General features: G+C 57.4%; 1 long non-coding RNA gene across 1 annotated transcript; it reads left to right on the forward strand.

Moving 5' to 3' along the window:
* The first annotated feature begins 1,195 nt into the window (after positions 1–1,195).
* On the forward strand, positions 1,196–19,114 carry LOC139079770 (uncharacterized). Its single transcript, XR_011533706.1, has 4 exons — positions 1,196–1,372; positions 14,624–14,741; positions 15,536–15,745; positions 17,721–19,114. It is a non-coding gene; the product is annotated as an uncharacterized lncRNA (long non-coding RNA).
* The last annotated feature ends 3,710 nt before the right edge of the window (positions 19,115–22,824 follow it).

Raw genomic sequence — 22,824 nt, forward strand, 5'->3', positions numbered from 1 at the left:
GCAACGTGGTTGTTTTTTGGCCTGGCTGCTTAAGCTTCTGCCATGTGCTGCAAGGCCAGCATGTCCCAGGCAGCTGATGGTGCTAGAAGACAGTCATGGAGCTGAGCCGAATCCACCCTGTGGCCTGGAGCTCGATCAAGCCGACCCACAGAATGAAACAGAATCACCCTGGCTGACCTGCAGACCTATAAGAGAGGAAGAGAAATGTGGCAGGCCGCTGCATCACTGGGGCTGTTTGTTACACAGCAGTATTGCAGCAGAAACCTGACTAATCCACCTATGTTATAAAAGTACCCACTATGCAGGATTGTTGTGTGGATTAAATGAGATATATTTAAAAAATATATTTAATATGTTAAAATATTTATATTAGAGTCTGGCATGTAGTAACTCTATAAAATATTAGACATTATTAACCAATGCTTTTCTCATGTAAAAATAAATGTATTTCTCAATGTGTAACATGACATGCTGATACATTTATTTAACTTGTTAGAGTTACTTTTTCTTTTCTAAGCCTTGAAACACAGAGTAACTGTGTTACACTGATACGGCTCCTGGCCCGGAATATGGGTTACAGATTTGAAACGTCTCAGCATTGAGACCCTAAAGTCCCTTTAGTTCACTCGCACACCCCCCCCCTCCCCCCAGTGCAGGAACCTTGCCATCCTGTCCATGTCTGGGGGTTGTTCAGCCTCTGCTTGAATGCTTCTAGTGATGGGGAGCTCCCTGCTTCACATACCAGCCTGTTTAATTTTTCAGTCTTCCTCATAGTGAAGAAAATTCTCTCTCCTTGCCCTGAATCAGGATGACTCTCTTGAGTGGGGCTGGAGATTATTAGTAGATTATTAATAGCAAGCGTACAGGCTCTGGGGTCAGATCTGGGTTGGAATGCTGGGTCCCACACAGTGCTGTGTGACCTTGGGCAAGAGTATTCGCCTCTCTGAGCCTCAGTATCCTTCTCTATAAAGTAGGCTAGGAAAGACAGTAAAAACTCCACCTTGCAGGCTGTTGTGAGGGTCAAACGAGAGACACCGGTGGGTTCTCAGCAGAGGAGGCATTCGGAGGCGTGTGTGTGAACTGAGGTTTCCAGGCTGCACTGATTCCCTCTTGCTCTGCAGAGGTTGTTCTCTCGTCTTCCTCTGCCGCTTCATGTTTTCCTTCTCTAATTTTTAACACCACTCACATTTTCCAGGTGGCTCTGGGATGTGGCACAGAGAAGCCGAGGTGCCCCCTGGGGCGGTTGTTTATCGAGCCCTCATGATGTGCCAGGCACCGCCTGGATGCCACAGCAAACTCTCTGCCCTCAAGGGGCCCACATTCCCAGATGAGACAGGAGCCGGGCATTAACCCAACCGAGACGGCATGGAAGGTAAGCATCATGAAGAAAGTCGAGCAGCAGAGGGCACAGGATTGGGGGGTCCAGAAGGCCGGGGTATTCATTCTTGGGTTACGCGAGGAGAGATGCCCTCTCTGGAGCCAGGAAGGGGAGCGCCTCTCCCTCTCCCTGCTCCGGCCTGTCTGGCCCATCTGGCGTGTGCTGCTCTGTTCTCAGTGTCTGTTGCCCCTTAGGGATGACGGAAGCAAAGGCATGTAGGTCCAGAGAGGGGAGACCTGGCTGGCGAAGGGACAGGGGACCCTGTCAGCTCGGTCATCCTAAGAACGGCTGCCACTCACTAAGGCGTTTCTGGGCTCCAGGCTCTACATGTGTTTTCTCGTTGATTTGCACCATAAGGTCCATCCTGACACTTTCCCCACTTTACAGAGGAGCTGACAGGGCTCAGCGTGGTGCAGTGACCCACCCATGTCGACACAGGGAGGAGCAGGAGAGGCAAGGTGGGACCCCGGTCTCGGCCTCGGGGGTCGATGCTCGTGGTCTGCTGTAAACGGTGGAACTGGGTGTGGGGCCTGGGCATAGGCGGGGTGCTGTTCGATGTCTCACCCCCAGCTCTCCAAGGAGGAGAAAAGCCCTGCTTTGCAGCCTTTGCTCATTCCCCACGCTGGTCAGCTTCAAGCTATGAATGTTGTGGGGACAAAGTGACGGGACCTGGTGTTGGACTGGACCGAGGGGAGTCTCCAGACCTGCAGCTATAAACATGAGGGTCCCGGGGACGCCGCAGACCCTTGGAATCCTAGCCTGTCATTCCTTTGCAGATGTCCACTGAATTCCTGCAAAGACATGGCTTGCTCCAGGACGTGGGGGCCTCTGTCCTCACGGTGCCCCCGTCTGGGAGGGCTGACCTCCAAAGCGGTCACCTGTGATGCCCATAGCAGTGGGCTCTCTCCAAGGTCAGGAAAGGGCAGGTGGCGCTGTGGGGGGGCCGGGCCTCTCCGGGAAGAGCCTGGTGCCAGACATGGGCACACTTGGGTTTGAGTCCCAGCCCCCCACTCACAAGCACGTGACCTTGGGTGTGACACCCGCCCTCTCTGAGCCTCAGTTTCTCCCTCCGGCAGATGCAGAGGTGTGGCTGACGAGCTCTGAGGTCCTCGAGGCTTGGACCTTCCTCCCTCAAGGCCACGCGCCTGGGAGCCCAGCCGGCCTGGCTCCTGGTGGCACGCGCTTCCCTGCCTTCCTCCCGCTGCATTGCTATTTAAAGTGGCGGTGGTTTGGCTCACTCTTTTTTTAAAAACCATTCCCGTACTCGAGCCGAGTTCCACAAGGCCAGCTGTCACCACTAAAAATGTCTGTCGTGTGACAGCCACCAGTGAGGAGGTGGGAGGAGGCAGGAGGCCCCGGAGGGGACCACAGAGTGGCTGGATTTAAAAAAAAAACAACAAAAACCGACACTGCAAGGAGGAAACAAAAGATGGGAGGGGGTTGCTTTTTTCTCTTTCTCCACCCCTCCTTGGCCAGCTCCTTGCTGCTCTGTCGGAGGACCGATGGCAGCAGCAGGCACACGTGGCTGTGGGGACACGGGTGGTGCAGGTCCTGGCAGAGGGGCCAGTCTTCGCTGTTCTCCAGCCCTCAGCCCCTCTCTGTACCGGCCTGGTGAGCACTACGCCCTCGCAGGGGCCCCTCGCAGCCCCGCATCTGTGCCTCCCCACCATCCACATCCCACTCCCACGAGGAAACGAGGAAGCGAGCCGGCCACGGCTGCCGTCACACGCGGGCTGACACAGGGCTTCCCCGGGGAGGGAAGGAAGCGTCTGGTGGGCCCCTCCCAGGTCAGGTTCTTCTGCAAGTCACTTCTGTGAGTGAGTGAACGTTCACGATAAACCCCGGTTGCCCCCATTTTACAGATAGGGGAACTGAGGGTCCCGCGGTAGAGCCCCAGCCCAGGGCAGCACCAGTCAGGGTGGGAGCACAGACTCCCGGCCTGGAATGGACGCTCTTGCAATGTCATTGTGAGCAAGTGATCTCTGACCTCAATCTCCCCTGCTGTGAAATGGGGCAGTAACCCAGCGGCTTCCCAAAGATCTCATGAGGATGAAATAAGACCAGGCACAGCAAGTAGTGGGTCAGGTGGGGTATGGAATGTGCTGGAAGGTCGGGGCTGAGCGAGGATCTGGGGCTGTCAGACTCCAGAGGCCAAGTTCTTTCTACCTCACGTCTGTAGCCTCTCAGGGCTGCTGAGAGCAGGGCCTGGAGGAGCCCAGGGTGGGTGGGGGTGAGAAGCCATTATTCCCTACTCTCCCACTGCCCCCAAGCCCCTGGGGGAGCCCGTTGGACCCTTGGGGGGCTGAGGGCTTCCTGACCGCTAGTCTGGAACTCCAGGTTCTCTGCTGGGGGCTCCTGGCCCTCAGACTGTCTGGGACACTTACAGAGGTGGTGGCCGGGGGGCTGGGGGGAGCAGGCGAGCGGAGACCCACACAGACAGAGACTTTTTGAAAAGTAAAAAGAAATTATACAATTATTGGGGAGAAGCTCCAAAGAAGAATTTTGTGTTTCCTCCCTCTCTTCTCAGGGCTTTCCTGGCCTCACTTCTTCCTCCTGCTCACAGAAAGAGGCCCAGGCAAGTCATTCACACTCTAGTAATAATTATAGTAGCTACCATGTATTGAATATCTCCTCTGTGCCAGTAGCTATTCCAGGTGTTTTCCTCTTAAAAAGCTTCGCTCGTCCTTCTGGAAGGTCTGTGTCCGTCTGTTAGAAGGTCTTTTAGACATCCACGCCTTCATTCATTCCACAAACATTTGTTGAGCACCCGTGGCGTGCTGGCTGCAGTCCTGGTGTGGCGTCAATGAGCGTGGACGGTGCGTGGAGGTGCGCACCGCTGGGCGGTGGGAGCAGCTCTGGGACGGGCTTCTGGTGTGCAGCGGGGATCTGTGAAGCCCCTGTGACACAGTGCCGGGACAGGACCTGGCCCTGGGCTCCCAGGGTGACATTCCAATGGGAGGGACACACAATAATCCATCAAATACACACTAAAAATGATGGCAGTTAGTGACAGGAGGATGAATAAAAATTAAGCGGGGAGGGGATGAAGAGCGAGGGAGAGGGGGCGGTTTGGGAACAGCCCGTCAGGGCGGGCCTCTCCAAGAAGGTGAGTATATAGAGCCTTCGCGGGGTTCAAAACCCAGAATTGGTAAAAAGCTATCGAGGGCAGCTCCTCTGCCACCTCTGTCCCTCTTGTGCTTGTCCCCTGGCCCAGTCATCACTGTTTGTAGTTTTGAAAGAATCAGAGCTTCTTTATGCAGATATCAGCAAATACAAATATTCTATTAAACTGAAAAAGGCAGCACATAATAAGTACCAACATTTGGACTGAGACCTGAAGGAGAAGAGCCCAAACCAGGGAGAGCTCCTGGCAGAGGGAAGGCAAAGAGCCTGGCGCCGGGGGATGGGCAGGACCGAGGGCACGGACGTGGGCAGGGGTCCAGGCACCCGGGCCAGGGGGCCACGGTGAGGAAGACGGCTGCCGGCCAGGAGGCCACTGCGGGCTGTCAGTCGGGGTGTGGCCCAACGGGACGCAAGGTTTCAGGGGATCCCACCGGCTGCTGTGGGGGTGAGGGCAGGCACAGGGAGAGGGCTGGGAGGTCAAGAGTCCTGAACAAGAGCTACAGTCCTTGAGGGGTTTAGAGGGCGCCGGCACACGTGTATTTTCCATTAACAACCTGGGAGGCTGGTGCTATTATTGCCTCCCCTGAGCAGACGAAGGAGCTGTGGCACAGAGAGGTTAATTAGCCTGAGAAAGGTCACACAGGCAGTGAGCAGCAGAGGTGGGACGGAAGCTCAGGTAGTCTGACTGGGGGAGCCTGAGCTTTTTAACACTGCCCTCACTGGCCTCTCCCAGTGGCTGCATGCGGCACCCGCAGAAAGAAAGTCAAAGGCCACCCAGCAGGGAGGGGTTTGGGTGGGACTCACCCTCGAGTCTGGCAGGCTCCAGAGCTGGAGCTCTCCACCAGTACAGGACTGGGCAGTGGCCCCATGCCGGGCCTGCTGCACCAGGGTCACCTGGCTTGCTGGTCAAATGCAGATTCCTGGGCCTGAGCCCAGACTGGCTGAACCACAGCCTCTGGGATGGGGCCTGGGAACCTGCATTTTTTGGGAGGAAGATTAGCCCTGAGCTAACATCCATGTCCATCTTCCTCTACTTTATATGTGGGACACCTACCACGGCATGGCGTGCCAAGTGGTGCCATGTCCGCACCCGGGATCCGAACCAGTGAACACTGGGCCGCCAAAGCAGAATGCGCAAACGTAGCTGCTGCACCACTGGGCCGGCCCCGGAACCTGAATTTTAAACCAGGAGTTACCTCCCTCCCAATCCCCTATTTGCATCCTAAAATCTGAGACACAAGGGGCTTGGGGATGGGGACCCCCCACTCCCCCGACTCAAACCTTCCCCTCTGGGGTCTTGGCACAGCCCAGCGGGCAGAGTTCTGGGCCTGGCCTTGCCCTCTGTCCGGAAGCTGACCCCTGGTGGTGGGGTCCCCAGCCCTGAGCCGCCCGCCCATGTGCCTTGGAGCACGGGCCCCCCTCTACCACCGAGAATGACGCTTCTTCTGGCCTCAGCTCTCCCACCACGAATCCTCGGGGCAGGGCCCACTGCTCAGCTCTGAGCCCCTCAGCACGGGGCCTGGCACATTGTCGGCCCGGGCAGCATCCTCTGCCAAGAACCCAAGGCTCCAGGGCCCCACGGGAGCACATTCTGGCTCTCGGGCGTGTGCGGGAAGCCTGTCACCAGCTGCCCTGGTGACGTTAACATCCGTGACACTCCCTCTACCCCCCACCCACATGCTACTTCTCCTTCGCAGGAGAAAACGCAATGGAGAGCACCCAGCACGGGGCACCCAGGTTCTCAACCAATGCATCACCTCGTCCCAGATTCTAGTGCACGGCCCTCTGACACCCCCACTCCCCACTGGCACTCTGGGCCTCAGCCTCTCCTACCGTCTCTGGGGCTCGGAACTCACTGGTGTCTCCTGGCTGAGCTTGCCCGACCCTGCTCCCTTCTCCAACCTCTTGTGGATGATGCTCGATCCAGAGCGGGGGACAGTGGACTCACCGTTGGGGCAGGAGCCAGATGGCCCCACGAGGCTGTGGGTCTCCTCGCAGGGCAGGGCTGGCCTGGACCCAGGCTCTCGGACTCGTGTTCCGGTGCTCCTGTTTCCTCCCGAGTTAACGTTTTGGGCATATCTTCTCTCTAAACCAGGACCAGCCACTCTAGCTCTTTGCAGCTCAGTTTTCTCATCTGTGAAATGGGGTCACAATGTGGCGTCAGCTGCAGGTCACAGTGGGTGGAAAACACCCTGGCGTGGGCCGGGCACTGGGCGAGTGTCAACAAATGGCAGGTTCTCCGGGTGTCAGGGCCTCGGTTCCTAGGGACCCCCGGGGGAGAAGGCAACCCACATCCTCCAGAAGCCCCACACCCCAGGCGGGGTGGCTCGATGTGGTCTGGAGGCCCGGAAGTGGTGAAACCAGCACTGAAACCCAGATCTGCTCACTGGGGGCCTGTATTCCTTACTATGATCCTAGAATCAGACAGAGCCTCCGCATCCGTTCATTCATTCATTCTTTCATTCGGGTGTTTATTGAGTGCATGCTCTGTGCCACTGGAGTGGCCTTTTCTCGGTGGCGACAGGTGGTCCTGAGCCAGCCGCACTCTCCCTTCTGCTGAGGCTCCTGTGTCGTCTGTGTCCCAGGGCCGAGGCCAGGCCTTTGGTTCCATGTCTGGGTGGGTGGCCTCCTGGGAGGTGCCAAGAACTGCCCTCTCATCAGGGCCCTGGTGGCTGCCCCTGAGCCCAGACAGGGTGCCGGGGCCTCTGTCTGTCAGGGGGGCCCTGAGTTAATCTGTCGGTTCCTTCGTGTTCTCATCCGTACCCTCGTCATGTCTTCCGTTGTGCATTTATGATCAATATTCTTGCCCCCAAAGTTTCTCAGCACACTGTGCGCGGGGCTGAGAGCGTGTGGGAGCCTGAGCCAGCCCGGGCCCTCTCTGGGGGAAGCAGGGAGGCCTCCAGATGGGGTCTGCACAGGGGACAAGGGCTCTGCGGGGCAGAGAAGGCACCCCAGAGGAGGGGACATCGGGCTCAAGCCTTTTAGGAGGAACAGGGGACCACACCACTCAGAAGGTGCCAGGGCCTGGGGGCTTTGGGGAGTGGAGGAGGAGGGGGAGGAGGCAGGGCTGGGAGGTGAACTGGGGGCCAGACGAGCCCGGCTCAGGGATTGGCCTAGGAGTCCAGGGGCCCAGAGCTGGTGGCCGTGACAGAGTGGATCAGAGGCCTGCGGGCCCAGAGGAGGCTGCAGGGGCCAGGAGCTGAGGCAGGCCTGGGCCCACCTGGCTCTGAGACGGTCCCTGATGGGGGCCCCTCTGCTGCCTGGGCCTCGGGGCTCACGTGCGGTCCAGCCAGGCCCCTCCGCTAGTCCAGGAGCACCAGCTCATTCTCTGCCTAGATTCACACCTTTGGGGCTTGGTGGGGCAGGCCCGGGAGGCGGCTCGACTGGGAGAGAGGGCGGCCGGGAGCTGCTCGAAACAGACTCAACCCCTCGCCTCTGGGTGCTCCCGAAATCTCGAGATAAATTAGGCAGAATCAAAATCAGACTCTCTTCATCAGGAGAAATTACTCATTTCAAATATTTGCAGCCGCGTGAACTGAAATTTAGTGAGATGAGGACTTAGATGAATAATCTGGGGCCTTTTCAAAGACAGTTTTTACTCAGCAGTTTTCTTGATTCCCGAGCCCCCTCCCCATCAGGAGGCCCCTCCTGTCTTCTCCCCCCGGCTCTTTCTTTTCACCCCCAATCCTGGCCTATTTCTCCTCCCTTCGGCTCCCTTCTTCTTGATTTCGTTTGCAGATAAATCTGCAAATATTTGCTGAGTGCCTCCTCTTGCCTGGCCCCGAGCTTGGCCTGGGGACACAGCGGTGACAAGACGGTCCAGCCACGGCCCATGTGGAGCAGCCGGGGTTCCTGGGCTCAGGACCTGCCCTGTCCGCAGGCAGGGTGCTCACCCCGTTATCGGCCCTGCGCGGCCCTTCTTCATATTTGCAAACTTCCTTTCCACACTTTTTAAAAAGAAACCCTATATACCCACCTCTCTGGAGGCCCTTTGGAGGCTGGGAGAAAATCTGGAGAATTCTACCCCCTCCCCGACTCCCTTCTTCCTCCGCATTGGCTGTGGCCTTTGGGATGGGCAGCATTTGATGAAAGCCAGGCCTAAGCTCGACCACCCCGGGCAGCTGGAGCCCCGCAGGATGGGCGGGCGCGCTGGGATGCACGCCCCGGAGGGGAGGGGCGGTGATGGAGAGCAGGAGGGAGACAGACGGAGGCCCGTCATGCCTTGCTGTTCTTCGAAAGAAGCTTCCGGGCTGGAGGTGGAGGCTCACTGCCTCCTGCCTCCCGGGGTCCTGGGCTGTCGTGTCTGCTCTGCCAGCTGGTGGGGTGGGCAGCGGGGTGCTAGTCCTTTCTTCCTCCTTCAGACCAGGAGTCTGTGTGATATAGGAGGAGGAGGGGAAGGAGGAAGAGGGGGAGAGGGGGAGCAAGGGTGAGGATGAGGAGAGAGAAGAGGAAGGATGGAAGGAGAGGGAGTTCGGGCAAGTGAGAGTGAAAAGTGGGGTGCAGGCATGAACCTCACCTGTGAGAAGGCATGGGGCCTGAGTTAGCTGGCACCTGATGGGGAATGGTGGGGTTTAGGGTCTGACTCCCCTGTGGAAACATGGGCATTTGTGCCCCCATGGCTCCGCAGATCTTGCCCTGCAAAGTTTCCCTCACTTCAGGTCCCCTTTTCTTCCCCAGGGCCTTTGCACATGCTGTTTCGTCTCCTAGAATGTGCTTCCTTGACTGGATCAGCTTGGCTGTCCTGGGGGCATCCCAGAGCTTATGTTGCCTGACAGGCAACTGGACAAGCTGGGCTGGGAACAGAAGATGGGAGTGGTCAGTGTGTGGACGGGGCTGCAGCCAGGCACAGAGGGGACCACCAGGAAGGGGTCAGAGGAGTGAGGAGAGCCCCCCCCCCACCCCGGGCCAGAGCCCCAAGGAGCAGATGGTTTGGGGCCCTTCAGAGGAGGAGCAGGTGGTAAAGAAGCAGCCGGACAGGCAGAAGGCAGAGCTTTCATAGTTCGTGGGATCTCACTCCCTCTCACACACGGAGATGGGGTCTAGGTAGGCACAGAGTGTTGCCCCAGCACCCAGAAGCCCCCAGGTGTCCTTACTGTTCACACCCTTATTCTCCCCTAGACGTAACCCCCATCCTGACTTTTGAAGAAGTCACTTCCCCGCCTTTCTTTAGAGTTTGACGTATCTCTAAATACCTGGGGTCAGGTTTACCCATTCCTGATGAGGCTGGAGGGTGCTGTCTCCTTCCGCGTCTGCGTGGGGTGGGGTGCGGCCCAGCGAGGGCCGCCATCTCTCAAGGGGAAGGAGGAAAAACAAGAAATGCACTCGAGTTTGCATTTCTTCACTATGATTCACTGGTCAAATTCTAGGAACCGATTTTCCAGTGCTAACCGAGGGGGCCCTCGCTGCTTCAGTGCGCCTTCCCGTGACTGCGTGGTGCCCTCGGGGTGGAGCAGAGAGCCAGCCAGCCGGGCCAGGCGCCCACGCTCCCGGGGCTCCTGGTCCTCCTCCTCCTCCCTCCATCCCACAAATATTTGCTGAGCATCTGCTCTATGTCTGGTGCTGTGCTGGATGCCGGGGGCCAGCAGTGAGGTTGACGGACTGGCCGTCGGCCTCTGCCCCCAGCAATGGGGGAGGCAGACCTTGAACACGTCAGTCCCAAGATAAGTAAATGGAACTGCCATGTGCCCCAGGTGAGGAAGCACAGGGTGCTCAGGCTGCGTGTCACTTGGGGCCCTGGCTTGTCTGGGTGGCAAGGGAAGGTTTACTCGGAGCAAGTCTGAAATGATTAGATGTGCGTGCTAAGCACGTAGCACCCCATGAATGCTAGCGTTGCTGCCCTGATCCCTTCTTCCGGGGTCTCATTCCTGCAGTGCCCCCAAGGCACCCCAAGCTGGGCTGGTGCTCAGTCTGAAGGCAGAGAGGCCTGCGGCCTTTGTTGCTGGTCCAGGATTCTGGGCAGCGGTGTCTCCTGGGCTCCCTCCCTCTGATGCGAGGGTGAAGCCGGGGCGGCTCTGCCCAGTGATGCTTTTGGAAACTCTCTGAAGTCAATGGTTCAGCTGCAGATTCAACTTGAAATGCCATGTGAATTTTTGGGTCCTTTTGATCTGAAACCAGGGGTTTCCCACTCATGAAGAGGAGGAAGTGGGAGGAGGCAGGGGCTTAAGACAAAGAGAAATGCCTTTTTCAAGGGGAAGCCTGCGATGGGGACGAGGCTTATGGAAGGAACCTAGGGAGCTGGAGTGGGAGGGTCCCCAGCCCCCAGCAGGGACCTGGCACGGAGCTGGGCTCAGTTACTGTTTGTGAAATGAATGGAGGGAGCGCTCCATTGCCCTTCCCGTCAGGGGGCAACCGCAACACAAAAGGACTTTTTCTGACCCTTTTGACTCTTCAATGAAGGCAGGGTGCCAGGATAGGGGAGGACGGCACTGGATTTTCTTTCCACATTGCCTTTAGAAAAAACTCTAGCCCCTGGCGTGATCTTCAGGGCCATTCCTGAGCTGGGCTCCGTTGTCTACTCTGCTGAGCTGGCACGGAGGCAGGGGCCGCACCGCCCAGGTCTCTGCCGCCCAGTGTGCAACAGGCTGGGCTTTGGCCTAAGGCACTGGGGAGCCATAGATGGATCTTAAGGGAGGACATGTCGTAAGGACATAATGGTATCAGGGTTGCCACATAAAATACAGGACACACAGTTACATTTAAATTTTGGATAAATGATGAATCATTTTTTAGCATCAGTATGTCTCAAATATTGCATGGGGCCTAATTGCACTACAAAATTTATTTGTTGTTTATCTGAAATTCAAATGTAAGTAGGCGTCCTACATGTCTAGTTGCTAAATCTGGCAACCCCAAATGGAACGACCTTTTTCCAAGCCTTCCCTTGACCTTCTGTGGTCCAGGGTGTGGGGTGCAGACAGGGAAGAGGAGGAGACGGGGGGCCGGCCAGGGGTTCCAGAACTTCCCGGGGGTTGCTCACCACCGTCTTTGACGTCAGGACTTTTCCCAGAAACTGAGGGCAGACGAGAAGGGCGGTGGGGGAGTGGGCATCTTGGGGTGAGGGGTTGGGGGCCTGGAGGACAGGGGTGGGATGTGGTTCTCACAGGGGTGCCGGCGCGGCCAGGACTGACGGAGCGTGAACAGGTGTGAGACGCTCGCCGCAGGCGGGCTTGTCACCTGTCCCCGAGCCCCATGGGACAGGTGCGGGGGCAGCCTGCACTTCAACCACGCTGCCGGGACCCCGACTTGCTGGTCATACGGCTCTAAGTGGCTGAGTGGGGACGGGAGCCCACCCAGGCGGGTCTGACTCCAGGGCCGGGGCCTCCTCCAGCCTTGGGGTTGCCGCTCTGAACTCTAACCCTGACCCCTTGCTGGCCTGGTCGCGGGCTCTGCTTTGCCTTCCGCAGCCCGCCTGCCCTGGCCTGGGCCTCGGTCTGCTGGCATCTTGCCCTCTCAGTGGGGTCTCGCTGACGGTTGGTTGTTTCCCAAGTGTGAACGTGCCGCTGCACAGCCCTGAGGCACTGCCGCGCTGGCAAAGGCTGTCTCTCCAGTTCCTCCATCACAGGGGGCCAGAGACGCCCGCTCTCCCCGGAGAATCACGCTCAGAGTGCGTGTCCATCAAGCACTTAACACGAGTCAGGCCTGGACTTCATCGGGACCCCATTTTACAGATGTGGAAACTGAGGCTCAGAGAGGTGGGGTCAGTGTGTCCTTTGGGTCTCAGTTGAAATGTCATCTCCTTGGGGAAGCCCTCTCCTCCCCCGGGCAGGGTCCCCTGCTACGTGGGTTTTGGCATCCTCCCTTTCTTCATTTGTCGCAATCATGGCTAAGGGGTGAGTGCGTCCTACGTGCTGGGTTTGTGTCTGTCTCCCGCCAGCTGTGACCCCTGTGTCTCGTTGCGGCTGTAACAGCGCCAAGCTCAGCGCTGGGCCTGGGCCAGGAGCCCTCCAATGGCTCATTAAGACATAAGAGGAGGCTCCAGAAAGGGGGTCCCCTCACAGGCACCCTAGATGGTGAGAGGTTGAAAATCCCTGTGTTGGAGCCCTAACCCCGGTGATGGTATTTGGAGGAGGGGCCCTTGAGAGGTAATTAGGGTTGGATGAGGTCTTGAGGGCGGGGCCCTCGGGAGGGGCTCGGTGGCCGTGCAAGAGGAGGAGGAGGGAGAGGTCTCTCTCCATGGGAGCGCCCCCAGGCAGGGCCCGGCGAGCACACTCTGCGAGCCAGGAAGTGGGCCCTCACCAGAACCCAGCCGTGCTGGCGCCCGGATCTCGACATGCCCCCTCCAGAACTGCAGCCCCACCCGCTCTCTAGCTGTGGTGTTTCATCATGGCAGCCCGAGCTGAGCAAGGCGGCAGGGCGTGGTCAGGCCAGCAGGTGGCCCGGTGGACCAAGGGTTGGAAGTGGGTCACAACTCGCTGTGTTTAACGACCCACAAGTGCCGTGGGGTGATGCAGAGGGTGCGGGAGAGAGAGGCTGGCGGGGGTGGGGTCCCTCCCAGGTGACCAGGGGCCCCGGGATGCGTGTGGACATGGTGCGATTTAGAAATACGCTTAGTTCTGGTTTTAGATAACGTAATGAAAACATTCTCTGTCTAAATGGGAATTTACTCACAACCTGAGATGGCTTCTAGAGATGAAGTCTGCTCGTTGTGGGGAGCTCCTCGTTTGGTGGGGCCTTGTATCCCTTAGAAACGCCTTCCACTGCAGGTATCAGAAACCCTAACTCCTAGGGCCTAAACCATGAGACCATTTAAAGTTTACCCAAAAAGAAGACCAGGGATGGTGTTTACAGGGCTTATTCAGAGACGAGGGCAGGAGAAGTGCCCTGGATTGCCTCTCTGTGATTCCCATGGCCCATCCTTCATGGTGACAAGATGGCTGCTCAGCTCCAGACATCATCCTCATGGTGACAAGATGGCTGCCACATCTCCAGGCTCCATGTCTTCACTGAACCACATCCCCAAGCGGGAAAGGAGAGGGTGTGTGTGACGAGAGGCACAGTGAGGTGGGGAGAGAGTGTTCTCCTGGGCCTCTCCCCTTTCATCAGGGAGGAAAAGATCTTTTCCCGAAGCCCCCCCGCAGAGTTTGCCTTATATACCTTGGCCAGAACATGGTCCCAAGGCCTCTCCTGGCTGCACAGGAGGCTGGGAAAGAGAGCACATGGGTTTTTTAGCCTCTGCTGGGAGGCAGGCAGGGTGAACTGGCTTGAGAATGACTCGGGAGAGCTGACCTTCAACACTGGTCAGCGTCCCTTTCTCCAGGATGTGACCCCACTCACCCTTTCAGGCCAATCCCAAATATCACCTCCTCTGTGAAGCCCACTTCCCGTGGCACTTGGTCATCCCTCCCTCTGCCTCCCACCCTGGAGCCCCCGGGAGAGGAGGGGGGACCATCCTGCCGTAGGAGTCCCTTCCTTTCGACATATATATCCCTGAAGAAGAGCTGGGAGGTGACTGTGTGAGTGTCTTACAGACGTGAGTGTTATAACAGGGCCTCTATCCCCCCAAGTGGGAAAACAGAATCCATGGTCTTTTCAGGCATGATCGTCAGATGCCATGCCCAGGATTCTGTGTTTGTCAGTTCTCTTCACTTTGGCGCGTGTCCCGGGGAGGGTGCGATCGGTGGCTCCAGGCGGGCTCACGAGGCTGCCCTTAGTCACCTTATTCCAACCACCAAACCCGCCCGTCCTCCTATTCTGCTCCTGGTTCTGTCCTTGTGTTTTTCAACCCATGTTGATAAAATAAGAGAAAATGGAGCAAAACATTTCGGTAGTTCCCACTGACAGCCATTGCAGTCAGAGAGTGACAAGAGCCACAAATACGGGGACGCCTGAGTGTGGGCTGGGAGCCATGGGAAGCACTTTGCTGGTGCCACACGCCCGTCCACATTTACAGGTGAAGAGATTGAGGCCCAGTGGTCTCGCCGCTTGCCCGAGGCCGCCAGCCCCGGGACTGAGAATTCGCGCTGCTGCTGTGACGGTCCCTTCCGTGCTCTCGCATCTCCCAGCCCCTCGGTGTCTCTGGCCAGTGGGCTGAGAGATGACGTGATGTGTGTCCCCTCTGGGCTGAAGCACAGAAGGACCAGTGCTGACTTCTCTGTTGTCTCTTCTGTTTTTGGTGACGAGAAGGCCACAGTTCCAGGTGGGGAGCTACAAGATGGGGAGCCCTCCTGCCTGGGTCCCTGAGAGACCGCTTGGAGCAGAGCAGCTGCCGTGAGAGGAACTTCCCCCGGGTGGAGCCGCCAAGGTTTGGGATGTTTGTTCCTGCAGCAGAGTCGAGCCTGGCCTGGCTCATGCAACAGTGTCCCACTTCCGAGGGACCCATCACCCATGTGCAGGGGGCGGGCGAACACGGCTCCACGTCCCCGTGTCTAGGAGCCCCTGGTAGGTGCCCGGTCACCGCTTCCTGGACCCGTCCGAGCAGGGCTGAGCCGCACAGCTGCACAGGATATTCTGGCCCTCACAGATGTGGCCTCCTGTCCACGCCAGGACGTTGGTGGGGCCTGTAGTTGGGGGCTGCCAGAGGCGGCCCCCCTTCTCTGTTGGGCCTTTCTGAACCTGGCAGAGCCACACCGAACCTGGGCACAGCTGGGGTCCCTCCTGTATGCACCCCTCTGGAGCCAGGCACTTCCACAAAAGCCCCAGCTGCTGCTGGCAGGGTGGAGGGACGTCTGTGCCCCATTAGCCCAGGTGCTTCTGCCAGCGCCGGGAGCCAGGCATCACCCCTGGCCAGGGAAGGTCTGCCTGGCAGGGACTCGGTCCGCAGGGAGCTGGCGGCTCTGGGCCTCCCCAGCCTCAGATCTGCCCCTCCCCCTCCCCCTTCTCCCCACCTGAGGCCTGTTCTCTCTGGGGACATTTCCTGCCTCCCCTCCCCCCGCCCCCACCCCCAACGCCCCGTGCCTCGAAGGGCAGAGGGTCTGGCCTCCTTCCTTCTCCATTGCACCCACTCACCTCTGCTGCTCTGCCTTGACCCCTGCTGCGCTTGGGTTGCACCCCCGGCCGCCCCCCCCCCCCCACTGTTGACTTGTCCGTCTGCCGCAGGAGACCGTGGCCCTCAGGGCTGGGACGGTGCCATTCCTAGGGCTGAGCCCTGGCTCTCTACCAGGCACGGAGTGAGTGAGTGGACGCCCTCCCTTCCCGGGAGCTGCACCTGTTTGTTGAGCACCCGCTGCCCACCTGACTGGTCACATACCCGCCACGCTGGGGATCCACCTGTGCCGCCGTTGGCTCCTGCGGTCATCACATGTGCTTGTAAGGCTGCTGTTACTTGTTGGCCCTGTCTTAGCCTGGGTTGCAGAGCTCGGTGAGGACCCAGGTGCAGAATATCTGTTGGAAGGGCTCCAGGGGGCTGTGTGAGGGGGCGGGAGGGCGAGACAGAGAAGGAGGAAGAGACCATGCAAGGGGCGTCACCACCGCGGGCAGCTGGGCCCTCTGAGGGGCACACGGAAAGCCACCCAGCACCGTCCACTTGAGTACCCCGACCCCCACTGGTGGAGGGTCGCCCTGGGGGGGCGTGATGTTCCCTGCACCTCCCGCTGTGCCCGCCTCCCCGGGGGCTCCCACCGACATCCTGGTGCTGCCGTGTTGGGGATGGATTCAGAAAGTGAGCTGAAGGATGCACCGGGGGCGCAGGGTTGCGGTGCTGTCTAAGCACGACCGTGTCTGTCCTGGAGCCGCCCTGGGCCAAGAGGCCGGAGGGATGTGAAGTGGGCCCGGGAGGCATCTGATTCAGGCCCCATCCTACAGACAAGCAAACTGAGGCCCAGAGAGGTACCGTCACTTGCCTAGTTCCTACCGTCCCTTGATGGATGTGCAAATGCTTTGAAGACTGTGGAATTCATTCTTTCGTCCTTCTGAACAGCGTCCCCAGTGCACTCACTCCAGGCCCTTTGCCGCCTGTGGGAAATAATGTGATGACTGAACGATCTCGGGCTGGAGAGGGGTGGGCTCTGAGGTGTGGTGGGGCGGGGGAGGAGGGGGATTGATGGGGGTGGGGAAGCAGGCTGAGGGGAAGGCACGCCCTAAGATAGAGACTTTTCACACCTTCTCTCATTTCATCCTCCGGTCGCCCTATGAAGCATGCACATTATTACCCCCATTTAAGGGGTGAAAAGTGTAAGGCTCAGAAGGATCAGCCACTTGCCCAAGGTCACACAGCTGGCCATGGCTGAGCGGCGTTAGAGCCAGCTCTGTTTGCCCTTGACCATCACAGGGCAGCCGGGACCATGATCCCTGAGGCAGAGGCCGCCATGCCCAGCACGGTTCCTGGAACACACTGGAGTGGTAGTGAAATGGTACCTCCTTGGAGTTGGGGTCCCGGTGGCCAGGGGAAGCCAGGGCCCCCCCACCCAAAGCAGCTGCTGGACCCTGGGTCTCCCCAGCAACTTTTGTGCCACTTACGTGGTTCCCCCCAACTCCTTTCCCTGCTCATCCTCCAAGGAACGAGCAAAGAGGCTGCTCTGAGCTCTGTACCTGCAGACAGTGTTAGACCAGGACCCAGTTTTGGGGTCCTCCCAATTCTCCCCATCAGAAATTGGGGTTTCTCTTCCGAATGCCAGCAGGGGCTTGACCACGAGGCCCCGTTTCCAGCCCATCTCCCTGCGTCTCCGGTCCTTTCCCTGCCCAGCTAGTGAAATTTTAAACAGGTGCATTCCCGCTGCCCAATTTTCATTAATTGGATCTAAAAGGGTTTCTATTCCTCCCCGAACGCTGATTGATCCCGCCGAGGTAAACAGCACCGCCAAAAAGGTTGGGGGGGCTGCCGAGGGACATGGGGTAACTAATGTCACTTGACATTTACTCAGAGAGAGGGAGGGAGAGATGAGTCACACGCCCGAGTCTCAGCCCACAGATTCTGTAGAAACGAGCAGCCGCGAGGCAGGCAGAGCAGGAGGGCTCCGAGAAGCTTCACTTCCCCCAATTTCATAGGCTTCGGGGACCTCTGGGGGTTCTCCACTTCCGGGAGGAGAGGGTCTCTGAGTCCTGAAGTGGCTGTGTATTCAGCTCTGGAGGTGGGACCCCTGAGGGCACGAGCAAGGCTGAGCTGCGGGCTTCCCTGTTTGTGGCAGGGGGAGCCCCGTACAGACGCATGTCTCTCTGCGGAAGCCCTTTGCGGGCTGGGGGACCGGAGGGTGTCCAGGGGGTCGGGCAGGAGGGGCTGGGTCCTTGATTTCTCTTAAGAAAAAAGAAAGCTCTGCCAAGCAATCTTTGTTTTTGACTGTCTCAGTTTCCCAACTTGGTGCTGCGACATCATCTGGAGTCGGCAGGATGCAGAATTAGGGTCTGGGAACCACAGCCAAAGGGGAAGATGCGGGTGAGCAGACCTGACTCTCTGTGCCAGGATGGACAAGGGGAACCAGCCAGAGCACTGGCCTCACCGTGGCCACCAACCGCGGTCACCGATTCTGCACAGTACTGGAACTTGATTGGTCCAGCAAGTATCGGCCGTGCACCTGTTGGGCGCCAAGCTGGTCGCCAGGGCCCCGGGAGGGAACAGCCTGCCTGCGTGGCCTCCCTGCCTGGCCTTGCTCTCTCCCATGGCCTCCCATCACCCTGGCTGCCTTCTGGAGCTGTAGATGCTGTGTCCTGCAGGCCTGCCGTCTTCTGGATCTTTTCCTTCCTGTCACCTGCCCTTCAGAGCTGACCCTATTTCCTCCGCTTCTGGGAATCCTTCTGTCTCCTTCTGCTCAGGAGAGTCTCCTTCCTCTGGGTACCAATAGGCTTGAGTTTCTGGACTACCACATCCAAAACTAAGCTCCCCCCCCCCCCAAACCTGCTCCTCCTCTTGGGTCTCGTCTCAGTGGGGCCCCTCCAGCCAAGCAGCCCCTTGAGCCAGACCTGGCCTCCTCCCTTGCCTCCTCTCTCAGCTCATCCCCCATCAACAGTCCATCCATCACCAAGTCCTGCCGGTTCTGCCTCCTCAGCATCTCTCAGACCTGTCCACTCCCCTCCGTCCCCACTGCCACCGAGCTGATCCAGGCCACCCTCATCTCAGCTCCTGGCTGGTCTCTCAGCCCCTAACCTGCCCTCTATTCTCCCCTTGGCAGCGGGGCGTCCTTCCACTGTGCACTCGCTCCAGGTGGCAGAAGTCCCCATGGCTCCCGGCTGCCTCGGGTGCAGGGGAAGTCAGCTGTCAGTCTAACCGGGGTTCCCCTGAAAGTGAATCTGGGATATTCTCCCTCCTTTGGTTTCTGCAGATGGATTGAGGCATGGATTCTTTGTATTTATTTTTCTGGGGACGCTGGGTATCCTGAATCTATGATTTGGTATCTTTTATCAGTTCTGGAAAATTATCAGCCACCATCTCTTAAACATGGTGTCTACCTGTTTTTCTCTCTTCTAGGGCTCTAATTAAACTTGCTCTTTTCTACCCTCTCCTTTTCCCCATCTTTGTGTCTCTCTGCAATGCATTCTGGATATTTTCTTTTGACTTATTTTCTTTTGACCTAATTCTTTCTTTGGCTGTATTTACTCCATTCTTAGACTCATCCATCGAGTGTTTTTAACGCTTTATTATTTTGGAATGTAACACACATGCATGAAATGCATAAATTGTAAATATACAGCTTTGCAGAAGAGTGAAAAACAAATGTACAGTTTAATAAATGATTAGAAACCAAACATGTATGGGACTATTACTGACAGGTCAAGAAGTAAAGTCTCTGAGTTTTTTTCTTTTAAAGATTGACACCTGAGCTAACATCTGTCACCAATCTTCTTCTTCTTTTTTTAAATTTCTTCTCCCCAAAGCCCCCCAGTACATAGTTGTATATTCTAGTTGTAGGTCCTTCTAGTTGTGGCATGTGGGATGCCACCTCAGCATGGCCTGATGAGCGGTGCCATGTCCACACTCAGGATCCGAACCGGTGAAACCCTGCGACGCCGAAACGGAGTGCACGGACTTAACCACTCAGCCACGGGGCCGGCCCCACTCTGAGTTTTAAATTTCAGTTATCGTAACGTTCATTTCTAGAGCTTTGATTTGGGTCTCTGTCAATTTGCTATGTTGCTTTCTACAGTTTTATATTCTCTGGTGATGTTTCATGCTTGTCTTTTTATTTTAAAATGTCGTGCGCATAGCTGTTTTATGCTTATTCCAATATCTGAAACCTTGGTGGGTCGGTTTCTAGTGCTTTTGTTTGCTTTTTCTCATGGTAGCTTCTTTCCTTGTGTGCCGAGCTTTCTTTGTGCATTGGTCGTAGTATTTGAAACATTCAGCACAGGGGTAATTTAGGCATGGGATGACGTTCTCTTCCCCCGGAGAGCAATCTTGTTGTGTCCACACACGCTTGGACGCACCACGTCTGAACTCACCTTCACCCGAGCGTGAGGTCCCTGAAGACCAGAGTTGTTCATACCCAGCTGTGTGTCCTCAGAAGGGCTGGTCCACTTCGGGCCACCCCCTCCCCGAAGATGCAGCTGTTGGGGTCCCGGCTAATTGAGGGGAGGGTCTCCCATTACTATGGGCCCTGGGCTTTTTTTCTGTCTCCGTTTTCCTTCCCAGCTGGCAAAGGGGAGGCTCCTCCAGTCTTGGAGAAGCTCTCTCTGCAAAGAGGCCTCCACGCACACTCCTTTCTCCGAGTTCCTATTTTCTCTTCCAGTTTGGTCTGGAAACTTCCCACTGTCTCGTAAACTTTTAATGCTTTTGCAAATATATCTCCGGCTTGATATTAGATACAGATATTTCAGCTTTCAAAGTTCTCCTCAGCTAGAAGTCTGATCAGAATCACCCAACCCATCCTTCCCAGAAGTCTCAGCTTTCTTTCTAGCAGGAAATCTGGCCACATCTGTCCCCAGCCACACTCCTCTGCCAATGCACCCTCCTCCTCCCCCTGGTGCTCTCTGCTTCAGCCACGCTGAGCTGTTCTGGTCCCTGGAGGCTGCACTCACCTCTGGGTGTACGCAGGTGCTGTCTGGTTCCTTCAGGCTGAGATGCTTTTCCCTATCTCTTGGCCTGGCTAAGTTCTGTTTGCCGTCTAAGTCCCAGGTTAGACATCACCTCCTCCAGGAAGCCTTCCTTGACTGTCCCACTCTGGGCTCCCACCGTGCCCTGTACATCCCCCATCACAGCACTGACCACATTGGACTGTAATTACCTGCTTCCCCGCCTGTCACTCCAGGTAGGGGTTGGTTTATTTGTTTGTTTGTGAGGAAGACTGGCCCTGAGCTAACATCTGTGCCAATCTCCCTCTATTTTGTATGTGGGATGTCTCCACAGCATGGCTTGACGAGTGGTATGTAGGTCTGCTCCTGGGATCCGAACCTGTGAACCCCGGGCCACTGAAGCAGAGCGTACGAACTTAACCATTACAGCACCAGACCAGCCCCCTGCCTGTCACTCCATTAGACTGTGGGCTCAGTCAATATCTTGAATGAATGAATGAATGGATGGATGGATGAACGAATGGATGGACAGATGATGAGGGATGAATGCCTGGCTTCTCACTCCTGCCCTGACATTGAAAACTCTTCTGGTTCTTTGGGGACCCATCTCCTGCCCCCCAACTAAACTGGTAGTGCCTGGACAGAGGGGCTGTCCTTTCCTTGCCCCCTCCACCTCACCTGCCCAGTCCTCTGCACAGAGTGGCTGCAGGCTCCTTGCAGGACACACCCCCCTGGAGGCTCAAGCCTGCTCCCCTGGCCCCTAAATCAAGAACTGGCCTGTAGGTCCAAGGAATAGGAGAACCTACCAGAAGGGGCAGTTTTAATTCAACCTACGGGAACCCTATTTCATGTGAAGTTCACTCCTGTGCATGCAAATTGCAAAACCTGCTGCTAAGACAAAGCGGGGCCGGGGCCGACCAGTCCAGCGACGGTGTCCGAGGGCTCTGGGGCTCTGACTCAGGTTAGAATCCCTGATTGTGGGGCCTGAGGAAACAATGTAACCATTTACTGCCTCAGTCTACACAGCTGTAAGATGGGGAAACCGCATTATTTATCTCAGAGCCGTGATGGGGGCCGGCGGACGGAACTCTTGCTAGATCCTATTGACTGTCTTTCTGTACGGCCGGTCCCCCTCTGTGTCCCTTCCTGCCCTCTGCCTTTGCCGACACTGTGCCCCTTTTGGGAACGCCCTCTCCCTTCCCTTCCCGAGACACATCGCCTCGTCCTTCAGGGCGAGGCTCCACCTCCACAGGAGACCTCATGCTGACCGCCTGGTCCCTGCAGGCCTTTGCTGGCATCATCCTCCAGATGCGAGGAGCAGCTGGGTGGGGTGGAGCATTGCCGTACACTTAGAGCATCGATTGAGCACCTGCTGTGTGCAGGGCCCTGTGCTGGGGACACAGCAATGAGTGAGAACTGCAAGGCCCCGTTACCTTGTTCCTGGGGTTTGTCTCAGACCCAGCAGCAGAACAAGGGCTCTGATAAAAGCCCTTTGCTTGTCTGGCCTCTTGGTGGATCCCGTCTCACCTGGCTGTCACTAGGAGGAGGGTGGTGACACCGGGGGCGGCATGGCAAAGAAGCACATTTTCCTCCTGGGATTGGCAGGAGTGACGGCGAGGTTCCCATATATTGTAAGTGCTTTAAAATATTTAAAGTGCTTCCCCTACATTCTCATACCTGGTCTCAGTTACGGAGGGCAGGGTGGGCTGATCATTTTAGAGATGAAAGAGACCCAAGATCAGAAAGGGACAGCGACTGCCCAAGGTCACACAGCCAGCTGGCTTCACCTGACTCGGCGTCACAGCCTGAGAGCCCTCCTCCACAGAGCCCTGGATGGACTATCTTTTCCCTCCCGGGAATGGCGTCTGCTGAGGCTGCAGAGCGGACACGGCCCCCTGAGGGCCGGAGATGTGGTCTGCACAGCGAGTGAGGAGGCTCAAGGAGGCTGAGATGGAGCAGGAGGCTGCAAAAATGGAGACAAGGCGAGACCTTTGAGAGGCGTCTAGAAGTCGGGTGGACCTGGCAACAAGCTGGACACGGGGGCTGTGGGGCAGGGGTGACAGCTGGGAGGCTGACGGGGTCATTTGCAGAGCGAGGAGCCCAGGAGGACGACTGGGTCTGATGGGGGCGCAGGAGGGCGGGGCAGAGAGGAATCGGGTTTTGGCCAAGGTACATCTGGGGCACCCACACGGGCCTGGGATTTAGGGGCGAGCGATGGCCGTTGGACCCCCTCCCCACCTCCAGCCTCCAGCAACCTCGGGCCTTGGGGCCCGTTCCTCGGGGTCTCAGGGACGCGCAGGCCTCGTTTCCCTCCCAGTAGCTTCCCTGAAGGAAAACGCGCGGGGACTCCGTTGAACCTTGGAATTAATTTCTTTCGAAGCGGAGACCGTGTGTCTGATGAGGTGGGACTTTCGTAAGAAGGTGGTGCAGCCCAGGCTCGTGGGGGT

The sequence above is a fragment of the Equus przewalskii genome, chromosome 26, assembly GCF_037783145.1.
Source record: "Equus przewalskii isolate Varuska chromosome 26, EquPr2, whole genome shotgun sequence".
In the NCBI taxonomy this organism is placed as follows: Eukaryota; Metazoa; Chordata; class Mammalia; order Perissodactyla; family Equidae; genus Equus; species Equus przewalskii.